A 12,040-nucleotide genomic window follows, 5' to 3' on the forward strand; every position below is an offset into this window, starting at 1 on the left:
GTGCCTGGGGCCCGGGGCCCGGGGCCTGGAACCTGGGGCCTGAGCTCTGTCCTGCAAGCCGGCCGAGGTTCCGGGCGTTCATCGGGGCCAAGGGAGGCTCTCCCCAGCCTGGCTAGGGTTTCGGAAGCAGGGACCGGGAGCGGGCCCTGGGGGCCTGAGCTCCGTCCGGACGGCCATGGGTTTGCTGGAGCTTCCCCGTCCTGCAAGCCGGCCGGGGTTCCAGGCGTTCATCCGAGCCAAGGGAGCCTCTCCCCGGCCTGGCTAGGGTTTCAGAAGCAGGGACCGGGAGCGGGCCCGGGGCTTGGGCCCCGTCCGGCAGGGCCCGGTGGTGCGGGAAAAACCCTCCATCCTGCAGCCCTGGAGCCCCCGGAGCCCCGGAGCCCTGCAGCCCTGCTGCCCTGCAGCTCCGGAGCCCGTGAGCCCTGGAGCCCCCCGAGGAGCCCTGCAGCCCCGTAGCCCTGGAGCCCCCGAGCCCGGCAGCCCTGGAGCCCCCGAGCCCGGCAGCCCCGAAGCCCTGCAGCCCACGGAGCCCTGCAGCCCCCCCCTGAGCCCTGTAGCCCTGCAGCCCAGGGGAGGCTCTCCCGGGCCTGGCCTAGGGTTCGGGAGCCGGGCCTGGGACCGGGCCCGGGGCTCGGGTTCCCTCCGGCAGGCCCTGGGGTGCGGGAACCACTCCGTCCTGCAAGCCGGTCCGGGCGCCGGGGACGGAGGGTCCACCAGGGCCCAGGGAGGCTCTCGGGGCAGGCAGATTAGCGTCCTTTCGGTCCCCGCCATCTGGTCGGCCCTCTCTCCTCGGCCATCTGGTCGCCCGCAAAGCTTTCCTATGGGGCCGACTAGATGGCCGGGCTTCCCTGGAAGTCCAGATGGGGTGCCATTTGCCTCCCGGATCCCAGCCAGGGCTCCAGGAGGTCGGGCACGTTTGCGCCCTGGGTCCCCTCTGTCACCTCGAGTGCACGGATTACAAGAAAGGGGGGTAACTTTCCTCCGGATTAGTAGGTGCAAGGGTATGCCCAGGCACCCTCCCGGGGCTGGTGGTTCCCTGCCGGGGACCAGATGGGATGTGCCCCGGGCAACACCTCCCAGGTGTCCGGGGCTCCCTCCTCCGACCCGCGGCGTGGGGAAGAGCCCGGGAAGGGCTCCATGGGTCCCGGGCCCTGCAACCCCGGAGCCCAGCAGCCCCGGAGCCCCAGAGCCCTGCTGCCCTGCAGCCCCCGAGCCCTGGAGCCCTGGAGCCCAGCAGCCCCGGAGCCCTGCAGCCCTGCAGCCCCGGAGACCCGGAGCCGTCGAGCTCTGTGGCCCCCCGAGCCCTACAGGCCCGGGGCAGGCAGATTGGGCGTCATTTCAGTCCCCGGCCATCTGGTCTCCAGGATCGCCTCGGCCATCTGGTCCCCCACAATGCTTTCCAATGGGGGCGACTAGATGGCCGGACTTCCCTGGAAGTCCCGATGAGGTGCCATTCGCCTCCCGTACCCCAGCGAGGGCTCCAGGAGGTCGGGCACGTTTGCGCCCTGGGTCCCCTCTGTCACCTCGCGTGCACGGATTACGAGAAAGGAGGGTAATTTTCCTCCGGATTGGTAGGGACAAGGTATTCTGGGACCCCCCTCGGCCTAGCCGTCCTCAGCCGGCAGCTGGACATGCCAGGATGCCCCCCCAGCCCCGGATCCGTCCCTGGGCCTGCCGCGTGGCAGGAAGCCCTGGATGGGGTCCGGGGGGGCCTGGCCGGGCCCCGGGTCGGGTGCCACGGCCCTGGGCCCGGTCCCCCGGCCTGCCGCACTGCCAAAGGACCAGGACGGGGGTTCCTTCGAGCCCGGGGAGCCTCCCCTCGCTCGGCTGAGTTCAGCAGCTCCGGCCGGGGCCCCCGAGGGCCCGGGGAGGGCGGCCTCCACCTCCCGGGCTCTGTCCTTAGTCCTGCTGCGTGGCAGGGTGCCCGGGACGGTGGTCCGGAGGGCCCGGGAAGGCGTCCCCTGCGTCTCCGTGCATCGGAGCCTAGGCTGGGTCCAGGGGCCCGTCCGGGCCCCAGGTCGGGTGCCACGGCCCTGGGCCTCCGGTCCCCACCTTGCCGTTCCCTGGCGCCAGCTCCCTTTTTCGTCGGGGTGCAGAGTGGCACCGGCTGGCTTGACTCTCGTGCCCGGCCATCTGTTCTCCGGGATCCCCTCGGCCATCTGGTCTCCGGGATCCCCTCGGCCATCTGGTCTCCCGGATCCCCTCGGGCATCTGGTCTCCAGGATCGCCTCGGCCATCTGGTCTCCTGCAATGCTTTCCTATGGGGGGGACCAGATGGCCGAACTTCCCTGGAAGTCCCGATGAGGTGCCATTTGCCTCCCGGATCCCAGCGAGGGCTCCAGGAGCTCGGGTACTTTCGCGCCTTGGGTCCCCTCTGTCACTCGGGGCGCACGGATTCCAAGAAAGAGGGGTAGCCTTCCTCCGGATTACTAAGGACAAGGTATGCCCAGACACTTCTTGCAGTTCTCTGCCTGGGGGGGGACCAGATCAGATGTGCCTGGAAAACACCTACCTAGGCAGCCGGGGCTCCCTTCTCCAGGAGGCCAACGGCATGGCAAAGTACCCGGGAAGGCTCCACGGGTCCCGGGCAGACCTCCCCCGGGCGTCCGGGGCACCCATCTCCAGGAGGCCAACGGCATTGCAAAGTACCCGGGAAGGGCTCCACGGGTCCCGGGCAGACCTCCCCCGGGCGTCCGGGGCACCCATCTCCAGGAGGCCAACGGCATTGCAAAGTACCCGGGAAGGGCTCCACGGGTCCCGGGCAGACCTCCCCCGGGCGTCCGGGGCACCCATCTCCAGGAGGCCAACGGCATTGCAAAGTACCCGGGAAGGGCTCCACGGGTCCCGATCAGACCTCCCCCGGGCGTCCGGGGCACCCATCTCCAGGAGGCCAACTGCATTGCAAAGTACCCGGGAAGGGCTCCACGGGTCCCGGGCAGACCTCCCCCGGGCGTACGTGGTCGTCCGACAGATTCGGGCGGATGTGCTTTTACGAACCGGATCGGAATCGGGCCAAATAATAATAATAATCCACATTTGTAAAGCGCACAATCACCCGTAAGGGTCGCTAGGGGCCGTCGGGAAGATTAAGCAAGCTATTGCCCAGAGTCACATGGTGCTGGGCTAATCTGCCGCCGGCGCCGGGGATCGAACCGTGATCTCCAGATTTCAGAGTCAGCCGCCCTAGCCGCGGCGTCAGCTATTCCTCAGAGTCACACGGTGCTGGGCTTTTCTGCCGCCGGCGCCGGGGATCGAACCGTGCTCTCCAGATTTCGGAGTCAGCCGCCCTAGCCGCGGCGTCAGCTATTCCTCAGAGTCACATGGTGCTGGGCTTTTCTGCCGCCGGCGCCGGGGATCGAACCGTGATCTCCAGATTTCCGAGTCAGCCGCCCTAGCCGCGGCGTCAGCTATTCCTCAGAGTCACATGGTGCTGGGCTTTTCTGCCGCCGGCTCCGGGGATCGAACCGTGATCTCCAGATTTCCGAGTCAGCCGCCCTAGCCGCGGCGTCAGCTATTCCTCAGAGTCACATGGTGCTGGGCTTTTCTGCCGCCGGCGCCGGGGATCGAACCGTGATCTCCAGATTTCCGAGTCAGCCGCCCTAGCCGCGGCGTCAGCTATTTCTCAGAGTCACATGGTGCTGGGCTTTTCTGCCGCCGGCTCCGGGGATCGAACCGTGATCTCCAGATTTCCGAGTCAGCCGCCCTAGCCGCGGCGTCAGCTATTCCTCAGAGTCACATGGTGCTGGGCTTTTCTGCCGCCGACGCCGGGGATCGAACCGTGATCTCCAGATTTCCGAGTCAGCCGCCCTAGCCGCGGCGTCAGCTATTTCTCAGAGTCACATGGTGCTGGGCTTTTCTGCCGCCGGCGCCGGGGATCGAACCGTGATCTCCAGATTTCCGAGTCAGCCGCCCTAGCCGCAGCGTCAGCTATTCCTCAGAGTCACATGGTGCTGGGCTTTTCTGCCGCCGGCGCCGGGGATCGAACCGTGATCTCCAGATTTCCGAGTCAGCCGCCCTAGCCGCGGCGTCAGCTATTTCTCAGAGTCACATGGTGCTGGGCTTTTCTGCCGCCGGCTCCGGGGATCGAACCGTGATCTCCAGATTTCCGAGTCAGCCGCCCTAGCCGCGGCGTCAGCTATTCCTCAGAGTCACATGGTGCTGGGCTTTTCTGCCGCCGGCGCCGGGGATCGAACCGTGATCTCCAGATTTCCGAGTCAGCCGCCCTAGCCGCGGCGTCAGCTATTTCTCAGAGTCACATGGTGCTGGGCTTTTCTGCCGCCGGCTCCGGGGATCGAACCGTGATCTCCAGATTTCCGAGTCAGCCGCCCTAGCCGCGGCGTCAGCTATTCCTCAGAGTCACATGGTGCTGGGCTTTTCTGCCGCCGGCGCCGGGGATCGAACCGTGAGCGCCCCCCAGCGCAATGCGTTGTAATGGTATGCGTTGTAACATGGTACATCCGTAATAAATATATAAATTTTTCTGGAAAAGTAAGAGTGGATATTGGTTTTCATCTCAGATGGGACTCGAACCCACAATCCCTGGCTTAGGAGGCCAGTGCCTTATCCATTATGCCACTGAGGGACAGATAAACACTTGCATTCTAGAGGCATTATTTAAATGTATTCAATCGTCTGCACACAGGACATTTCTCAGTTCTCTCCATAAGTAAACTTCCCATTTTCATCCTCTTCCATCCCCGACTTTAACACTCTGTTCTGTGCTATAATGGAGGCTCTGCATTTCGAGCAAGTGGAGAGAAATTGGAGGAGAACCACTTTCGACTCAACACTTCTTCTTTCCTGGATGCTTTTCTCAGTAAACTGGGCTTTGACAGTGGTATCAAGCCGTCCTTGTCTTCAGCAGGACACAGAAACAGGCACCAAGTCTCCAAACCAAGTTCAACCACACTCTGCAACTTAATAGACCAATGCTTTACAAATTAGCCAACTGTGTCATCAGCAAAGGCAGCCAATGTGCCAATCCTTTATAATTCTTCTGTAGTACTTTTCTTTCTCGTAGGCAAAATTAGCACTTTAACTGCACAAATCATACAGATTTTACACTTGAAGCACTCCATGAACACATACTTACACACCTTGCATTTCATCTACACACCCTTAAACTAAAAACCCATTCTGTCAAGTCAAAATTCTGCAACCCTATTACATATTCAGTGGGTGTACATAGAAGCACTTCTTAATGCCACTAACATGGACAAGATTTTAGGCTGAAGATGCAATCTAAATGACTGTGCAGTATGTACTCCACTTCATGAATAATTAGGAATGAGAACATGATGGCTATAAGAGTATTGGAAGAGCCTGCTTCCATTCTGAATGGAAAGCTGAGTTGTGTGACCATTGGCAAAAACCGACCACGAAGGGACTCGAACCCTAAATCTTCTGATCCGTAGTCAGACGCCTTATCCATTAGGCCACGCGGTCATATGTCCTGCTGTGCTTATTTTTATAATGTAGGTGGTATGCAAGAATGGGAAATATGATATTTAGAGTTATTTAGGTTTACATCCCATTGTGTGTTTTCAGCTCCTTTCAATTAAAGCACTCTTTTGGAATCTATGTAATGAAAATGTCACCAGTACGATAAGCTTTTGTTTTCTTTTTTGCATTTAAACCTCTTTCTTCATGAGAATAAAGCTCAGTTGTATGCTTTACATAGCTCTGGATATTTCTAGAGGTGGAGAGAAACTGTTTTGACAGTAGTAAAAACTCCTCCTTTCTGGATATGCCAACTTACACACGCTCAAAGGTTGTATACATTTCATGAATCCTGACTTGCCCTATTCAAGTAGCTGAAAGACTGTCACCACCTCTAGAAACAACAGTTACACCAATCCAATTCAAATCATTTTTTCAAAGGAATATCTTCTGCCGGGTCAAAGTTGCATCTGACAAAGATAGGTGTTTAAAAATCTACTTTGTAGTTTCAGAACACCAACATGACTCTGAAGAGTACAGAAGTAAAATGGTACCATTTCAAAGTTCCTAATACCACATAAGCTTCTGAGCGGAAGCATGTAATAAATATATCAATTTTTCTGGAAAAGTAAGAGTGGATATTGGTTTTCACCTCAGATGGGACTCGAACCCACAATCCCTGGCTTAGGAGGCCAGCGCCTTATCCATTAGGCCACTGAGGCACAGATAAACACTTCCAGTCTAGAGGCATTATTTAAATGCATTCAATCGTCAAACACTGGAGTCTGCACACAGGACATTTCTCAGTTCTCTCCATAAGTAAACTTCCCATTTTCATCCTCTTCCATCCCCGACTTTAACACTCTGTTCTGTGCTATAATGGACTCTCTGCATTTCGAGCAAGTGGAGAGAAATTGGAGGAGAACCACTCTCGACTCAACACTTCTTCTTTCCTGGATGCTTTTCTCAATAAACTGGGCTTTGACAGTGGTATCAAGCCGTCCTTGTCTTCAGCAGGACACAGAAACAGGCACCAAGTCTCCTAACCAAGTTCAACCACACTCCGCAACTTAATAGACCAATGCTTCACAAATTAGCCAACTGTGTCATCAGCAAAGGCAGCCAATGTGCCAATCCTTTATAATTCTTCTGTAGTACTTCTTTTTCTCGTAGGCAAAATTAGCACTTTAACTGCACAAATCATACAGATTTTACACTTGAAGCACTCCATGAACACATACTTACACACCTTGCATTTCATCTACACACCCTTAAGCTAAAAACCCATTCTGTCAAGTCAAAATTCTGCAACCCTATTACATATTCCATGCGTGTACATAGAAGCACTTCTTAATGCCACTAACATGAACAAGATTTTAGGCTGAAGATGCAATCTAAATGACTGTGCAGTACTTTCTTTATGAGATTAAAGCTCAGTTGTATGCTTTAAATAGCTCTGGATATTTCCAGAAGTGGAGAGAAACTGTTTTGACAGTAGTACAAACTGCTCCTTTCTGGATATGCCAATTTACATACGCTCAAAGGTTGTATACGTTTCATGAATCCTGCCTTGCCCTATTCAAGTAGCTGAAAGCCTGTCACCACCTCTAGAAACAACAGTTACACCAACCCAATTCAAATCATTTTTTCCAAAGGAATATCTTCTGCCAGGTCAAAGTTGCATCTGACAAAGATAGGTGTTTAAAAATCTACTTTGTAGTTTCAGAACACCAACATGAGTCCGGAGAGTACAGAAGTAAAATGGTACCATTTCAAAGTTCCTAATACCTCATAAGCTTCTGAGCGGAAGCATGTAATAAATATATACATTTTTCTAGAAAAGTAATAGTGGATATTGGTTTTCACCTCAGATGGAACTCGAACCCACAATCCCTGGCTTAGAAGGCCAGTGCCTTATCCATTAGGCCACTGAGGCACAGATGAACACTTGCAGTCTAGAGGCATTATTTAAATGTATTCAATCGTCAAACACTGGTGTCTGCACACAGGACATTTCTCAGTTCTCTCCATAAGTAAACTTCCCATTTTCATCCTCTTCCATCCCCGACTTTAACACTCTGTTCTGTGCTATAATGGAGGCTCTGCATTTCGCGCAAGTGGAGAGAAATTGGAGGAGAACCACTTTCGACTCAACACTTCTTCTTTCCTGGATGCTTTTCTCAATAAACTGGGCTTTGACAGTGGTATCAAGCCGTCCTTGTCTTCAGCAGGACACAGAAACAGGCACCAAGTCTGCTAACCAAGTTCAACCACACTCTGCAACTTAATAGACCAATGCTTTACAAATTAGCCAACTGTGTCATCAGCAAAGGTAGCCAATGTGCAAAACCTTTATAATTCTTCTGTAGTACTTTTCTTTCTCGTAGGCAAAATTAGCACTTTAACTGTACAAATCATACAGATTTTTACACTTGAAGCACTCCATGAACACATACGTACACACCTTGCATTTCATCTACACACCCTTAAGCTAAAAACCCATTCTGTCAAGTCAAAATTCTGCAACCCTATTACATATTCAGTGCGTATACATAGAAGCACTTCTTAATGCCACTAACATGGACAAGATTTTAGGCTGAAGATGCAATCTAAATGACTGTGCAGTATGTACTCCACTTCATGAATAATTAGGAATGAGAACATGATGGCTATAAGAGTATTGGAAGAGCCTGCTTCCATTCTGAATGGAAAGCTGAGTTGTGTGACCATTGGCAAAAACCGACCACGAAGGGACTCGAACCCTCAATCTTCTGATCCAAAGTCAGACACCTTATCCATTAGGCCACGGGGTCATATGTCCTGCTGTGCTTATTTTTATAATGTAGGTGGTATGCAAGGATGGGAAATATGATATTGATAGTTATTTAGGTTTACATCCCATTGTGTTTTTTCAGCTCCTTTCAATTAAAGCACTCTTTTGGAATCTATATAATGAGAATGTCACCAGTACGATAAGCTTTTGTTTTCTTTTTTGCATTTAAACCTCTTTCTTCATGAGATTAAAGCTCAGTTGTATGCTTTACATAGCTCTGGATATTTCCAGAAGTGGAGAGAAACTGTTTTGACAGTAGTACAAACTGCTCCTTTCTGGATATGCCAATTTACACACGCTCAACGGTTGTATACGTTTCATGAATCCTGACTTGCCCTATTCAAGTAGCTGAAAGCCTGTCACCACCTCTAGAAACAACAGTTACACCAATCGAATTCAAATCATTTTTTCCAAAGGAATATCTTCTGACGGGTCAAAGTTGTATCCGACAAAGATAGGTGTTTAAAAATCTACTTTGTAGTTACAGAACACCAACATGACGCTGAAGAGTACAGAAGTAAAATTGTACCATTTCAAAGTTCCTATTACCTCATAAGCTTCTGAGCGGAAGCATGTAATAAATATATCAATTTTTCTGGAAAAGTAAGAGTGGATATTGGTTTTCACCTCAGATGGGACTCGAACCCACAATCCCTGGCTTAGGAGGCCAGTGCCTTAGCCATTAGGCCACTGAGGCACAGATAAACACTTGCAGTCTAGAGGCAATATTTAAATGTATTCAAACGTCAAACACTGGTGTCTGCACACAGGACATTTCTCAGTTCTCTCCATAAGTAAACTTCCCATTTTCATCCTCTTCCATCCCCGACTTTAACACTCTGGTCTGTGCTATAATGGAGGCTCTGCATTTCGCGCAAGTGGAGAGAAATTGGAGGAGAACCACTTTCGACTCAACACTTCTTCTTTCCTGGATGCTTTTCTCAATAAACTGGGCTTTGACAGTGGTATCAAGCCGTCCTTGTCTTCAGCAGGACACAGAAACAGGCACCAAGTCTCCTAACCAAGTTCAACCACACTCTGCAACTTAATAGACCAATGCTTCACAAATTAGCCAACTGTGTCATCAGCAAAGGCAGCCAATGTGCCAATCCTTTATAATTCTTCTGTAGTACTTCTCTTTCTCGTAGGCAAAATTAGAACTTTAACTGCACAAATCATACAGATTTTACACTTGAAGCACTCCATGAACACATACTTAAACACCTTGCATTTCATCTACACACCCTTAAGCTAAAAACCCATTCTGTCAAGTCAAAATTCTGCAACCCTATTACATATTCCGTGCGTGTACATAGGAGCACTTCTTAATGCCACTAACATGAACAAGATTTTAGGCTGAAGATGCAATCTAAATGACTGTGCAGTAGGTACTCCACTTCATGAATAATTAGGAATGAGAACATGATGGCTATAAGAGTATTGGAAGAGCCTGCTTCCATTCTGAATGGAAATCTGAGTTGTGTGACCATTGGCAAAAACCGACCACGAAGGGACTCGAACCCTCAATCTTCTTATCCGAAGTCAGACGCCTTATCCATTAGGCCACGCGGTCATATGTCCTGCTGTGCTTATTTTTATAATGTAGGTGGTATGCAAGGATGGGAAATATGATATTGATAGTTATTTAGGTTTACATCCCATTGTGTGTTTTCAGCTCCTTTCAATTAAAGCACTCTTTTGGAATCTATATAATGAAAATGTCACCAGTACGATAAGCTTTTGTTTTCTTTTTTGCATTTAAACCTCTTTCTTCATGAGAATAAAGCTCAGTTGTATGCTTTACATAGCTCTGGATATTTCTAGAGGTGGAGAGAAACTGTTTTGACAGTAGTAAAAACTGCTCCTTTCTGGATATGCCAATTTACACACGCTCAAAGGTTGCATACATTTCATGAATCCTGACTTGCCCTATTCAAGTAGCTGAAAGCCTGTCACCACCTCTAGAAACAACAGTTACACCAATCCAATTCAAATAATTTTTTCCAAAGGAATATCTTCTGCCGGGTCAAAGTTGCATCTGACAAAGATAGGTGTTTAAAAATCTACTTTGTAGTTTCAGAACACCAACATGACTCTGAAGAGTACAGAAGTAAAATGGTACCATTTCAAAGTTCCTAATACCACATAAGCTTCTGAGCGGAAGCATGTAATAAATATATCAATTTTTCTGGAAAAGTAAGAGTGGATATTGGTTTTCACCTCAGATGGGACTCGAACCCACAATCACTGGCTTAGGAGGCCAGTGCCTTATCCATTAGGCCACTGAGGCACAGTTAAACACTTGCAGTCTAGAGGCATTATTTAAATGTATTCAATCGTCAAACACTGGTTTCTGCACACAGGACATTCCTCAGTTCTCTCCATAAGTAAACTTCCCATTTTCATCCTCTTCCATCCCCGACTTTAACACTCTGTTCTGTGCTATAATGGACTCTCTGCATTTCGAGCAAGTAGAGAGAAATTGGAGGAGAACCACCCTCGACTCAACAGTTCTTCTTTCCTTGATGCGTTTCTCAATAAACTGGGCTTTGACAGTGGTATCAAGCCGTCCTTGTCTTCAGCAGGACACAGAAACAGGCACCAATTCTCCTAACCAAGTTCAACCACACTCTGCAACTTAATAGACCAATGCTTCACAAATTAGCCAACTGTGTCATCAGCAAAGGCAGCCAATGTGCCAATCCTTTATAATTCTTCTGTAGTACTTCGCTTTCTCGTAGGCAAAATTAGCACTTTAACTGCACAAATCATACAGATTTTACACTTGAAGCACTCCATGAACACATACTTACACACCTTGCATTTCATCTACACACCCTTAAGCTAAAAACCCATTCTGTCAAGTCAAAATTCTGCAACCCTATTACATATTCCGTGCGTGTACTTAGAAGCACTTCTTAATGCCACTAACATGAACAAGATTTTAGGCTGAAGATGCAATCTAAATGACTGTGCAGTATGTACTCCACTTCATGAATAATTAGGAATGAGAACATGATGGCTATAAGAGTATTGGAAGAGCCTGCTTCCATTCTGAATGGAAATCTGAGTTGTGTGACCATTGGCAAAAACCGACCACGAAGGGACTCGAACCCTCAATCTTCTGATCCGAAGTCAGACGCCTTATCCATTAGGCCACGCGGTCATATGTCCTGCTGTACTTATTTTTCTAATGTAGGTGGTATGCAAGGATGGAAAATATGATATTGATAGTTATTTAGGTTTACATCCCATTGTGTGTTTTCAGCTCCTTTCAATTAAAGCACTCTTTTGGAATCTATATAATGAAAATGTCACCAGTACGATAAGCTTTTGTTTTCTTTTTTGCATTTAAACCTCTTTCTTCATGAGAATAAAGCTCAGTTGTACGCTTTACATAGCTCTGGATATTTCAAGAGTTGGAGAGAAACTGTTTTGACAGTAGTAAAAACTGCTCCTTTCTGGATATGCCAATTTACACACGCTCAAAGGTTGTATACGTTTCATGAATCCTGACTTGCCCTATTCAAGTAGCTGAAAGCCTGTCACCACCTCTAGAAACAACAGTTACACCAATCCAATTCAAATCATTTTTTCCAAAGGAATATCTTCTGCCGGGTCAAAGTTGCATCTGACAAAGTTAGGTGTTTAAAAATCTACTTTGTAGTTTCAGAACACCAACATGACTCTGAAGAGTACAGAAGTAAAATGGTACCATTTCAAAGTTCCTAATACCACATAAGCTTCTGAGCGGAAGCATGTAATATA

The 12,040-nt window shown here is 49.9% G+C and overlaps 6 non-coding genes across 6 annotated transcripts; all 6 read right to left on the reverse strand.

Annotated features, from left to right (window-relative positions):
- Nucleotides 1-6,088: 6,088 nt before the first annotated feature.
- TRNAR-CCU (transfer RNA arginine (anticodon CCU)) lies at nt 6,089-6,161 on the reverse strand. Its single transcript has one exon. It is a non-coding gene; the product is annotated as a tRNA-Arg (tRNA).
- Nucleotides 6,162-7,302: 1,141 nt separating this feature from the next.
- On the reverse strand, nt 7,303-7,375 carry TRNAR-UCU (transfer RNA arginine (anticodon UCU)). The gene has a single exon. It is a non-coding gene; the product is annotated as a tRNA-Arg (tRNA).
- A 1,521-nt stretch (nt 7,376-8,896) lies between these two features.
- On the reverse strand, nt 8,897-8,969 carry TRNAR-CCU (transfer RNA arginine (anticodon CCU)). The gene has a single exon. It is a non-coding gene; the product is annotated as a tRNA-Arg (tRNA).
- Nucleotides 8,970-9,772: 803 nt separating this feature from the next.
- Nucleotides 9,773-9,845, reverse strand: TRNAR-UCG (transfer RNA arginine (anticodon UCG)). Its single transcript has one exon. It is a non-coding gene; the product is annotated as a tRNA-Arg (tRNA).
- Nucleotides 9,846-10,489: 644 nt separating this feature from the next.
- TRNAR-CCU (transfer RNA arginine (anticodon CCU)) lies at nt 10,490-10,562 on the reverse strand. The gene has a single exon. It is a non-coding gene; the product is annotated as a tRNA-Arg (tRNA).
- Nucleotides 10,563-11,365: 803 nt separating this feature from the next.
- On the reverse strand, nt 11,366-11,438 carry TRNAR-UCG (transfer RNA arginine (anticodon UCG)). Its single transcript has one exon. It is a non-coding gene; the product is annotated as a tRNA-Arg (tRNA).
- Between the last annotated feature and the right edge of the window lie 602 nt (nt 11,439-12,040).

This window comes from Lissotriton vulgaris, chromosome 5 (assembly GCF_964263255.1).
Source record: "Lissotriton vulgaris chromosome 5, aLisVul1.2, whole genome shotgun sequence".
Taxonomy (NCBI): domain Eukaryota; kingdom Metazoa; phylum Chordata; class Amphibia; order Caudata; family Salamandridae; genus Lissotriton; species Lissotriton vulgaris.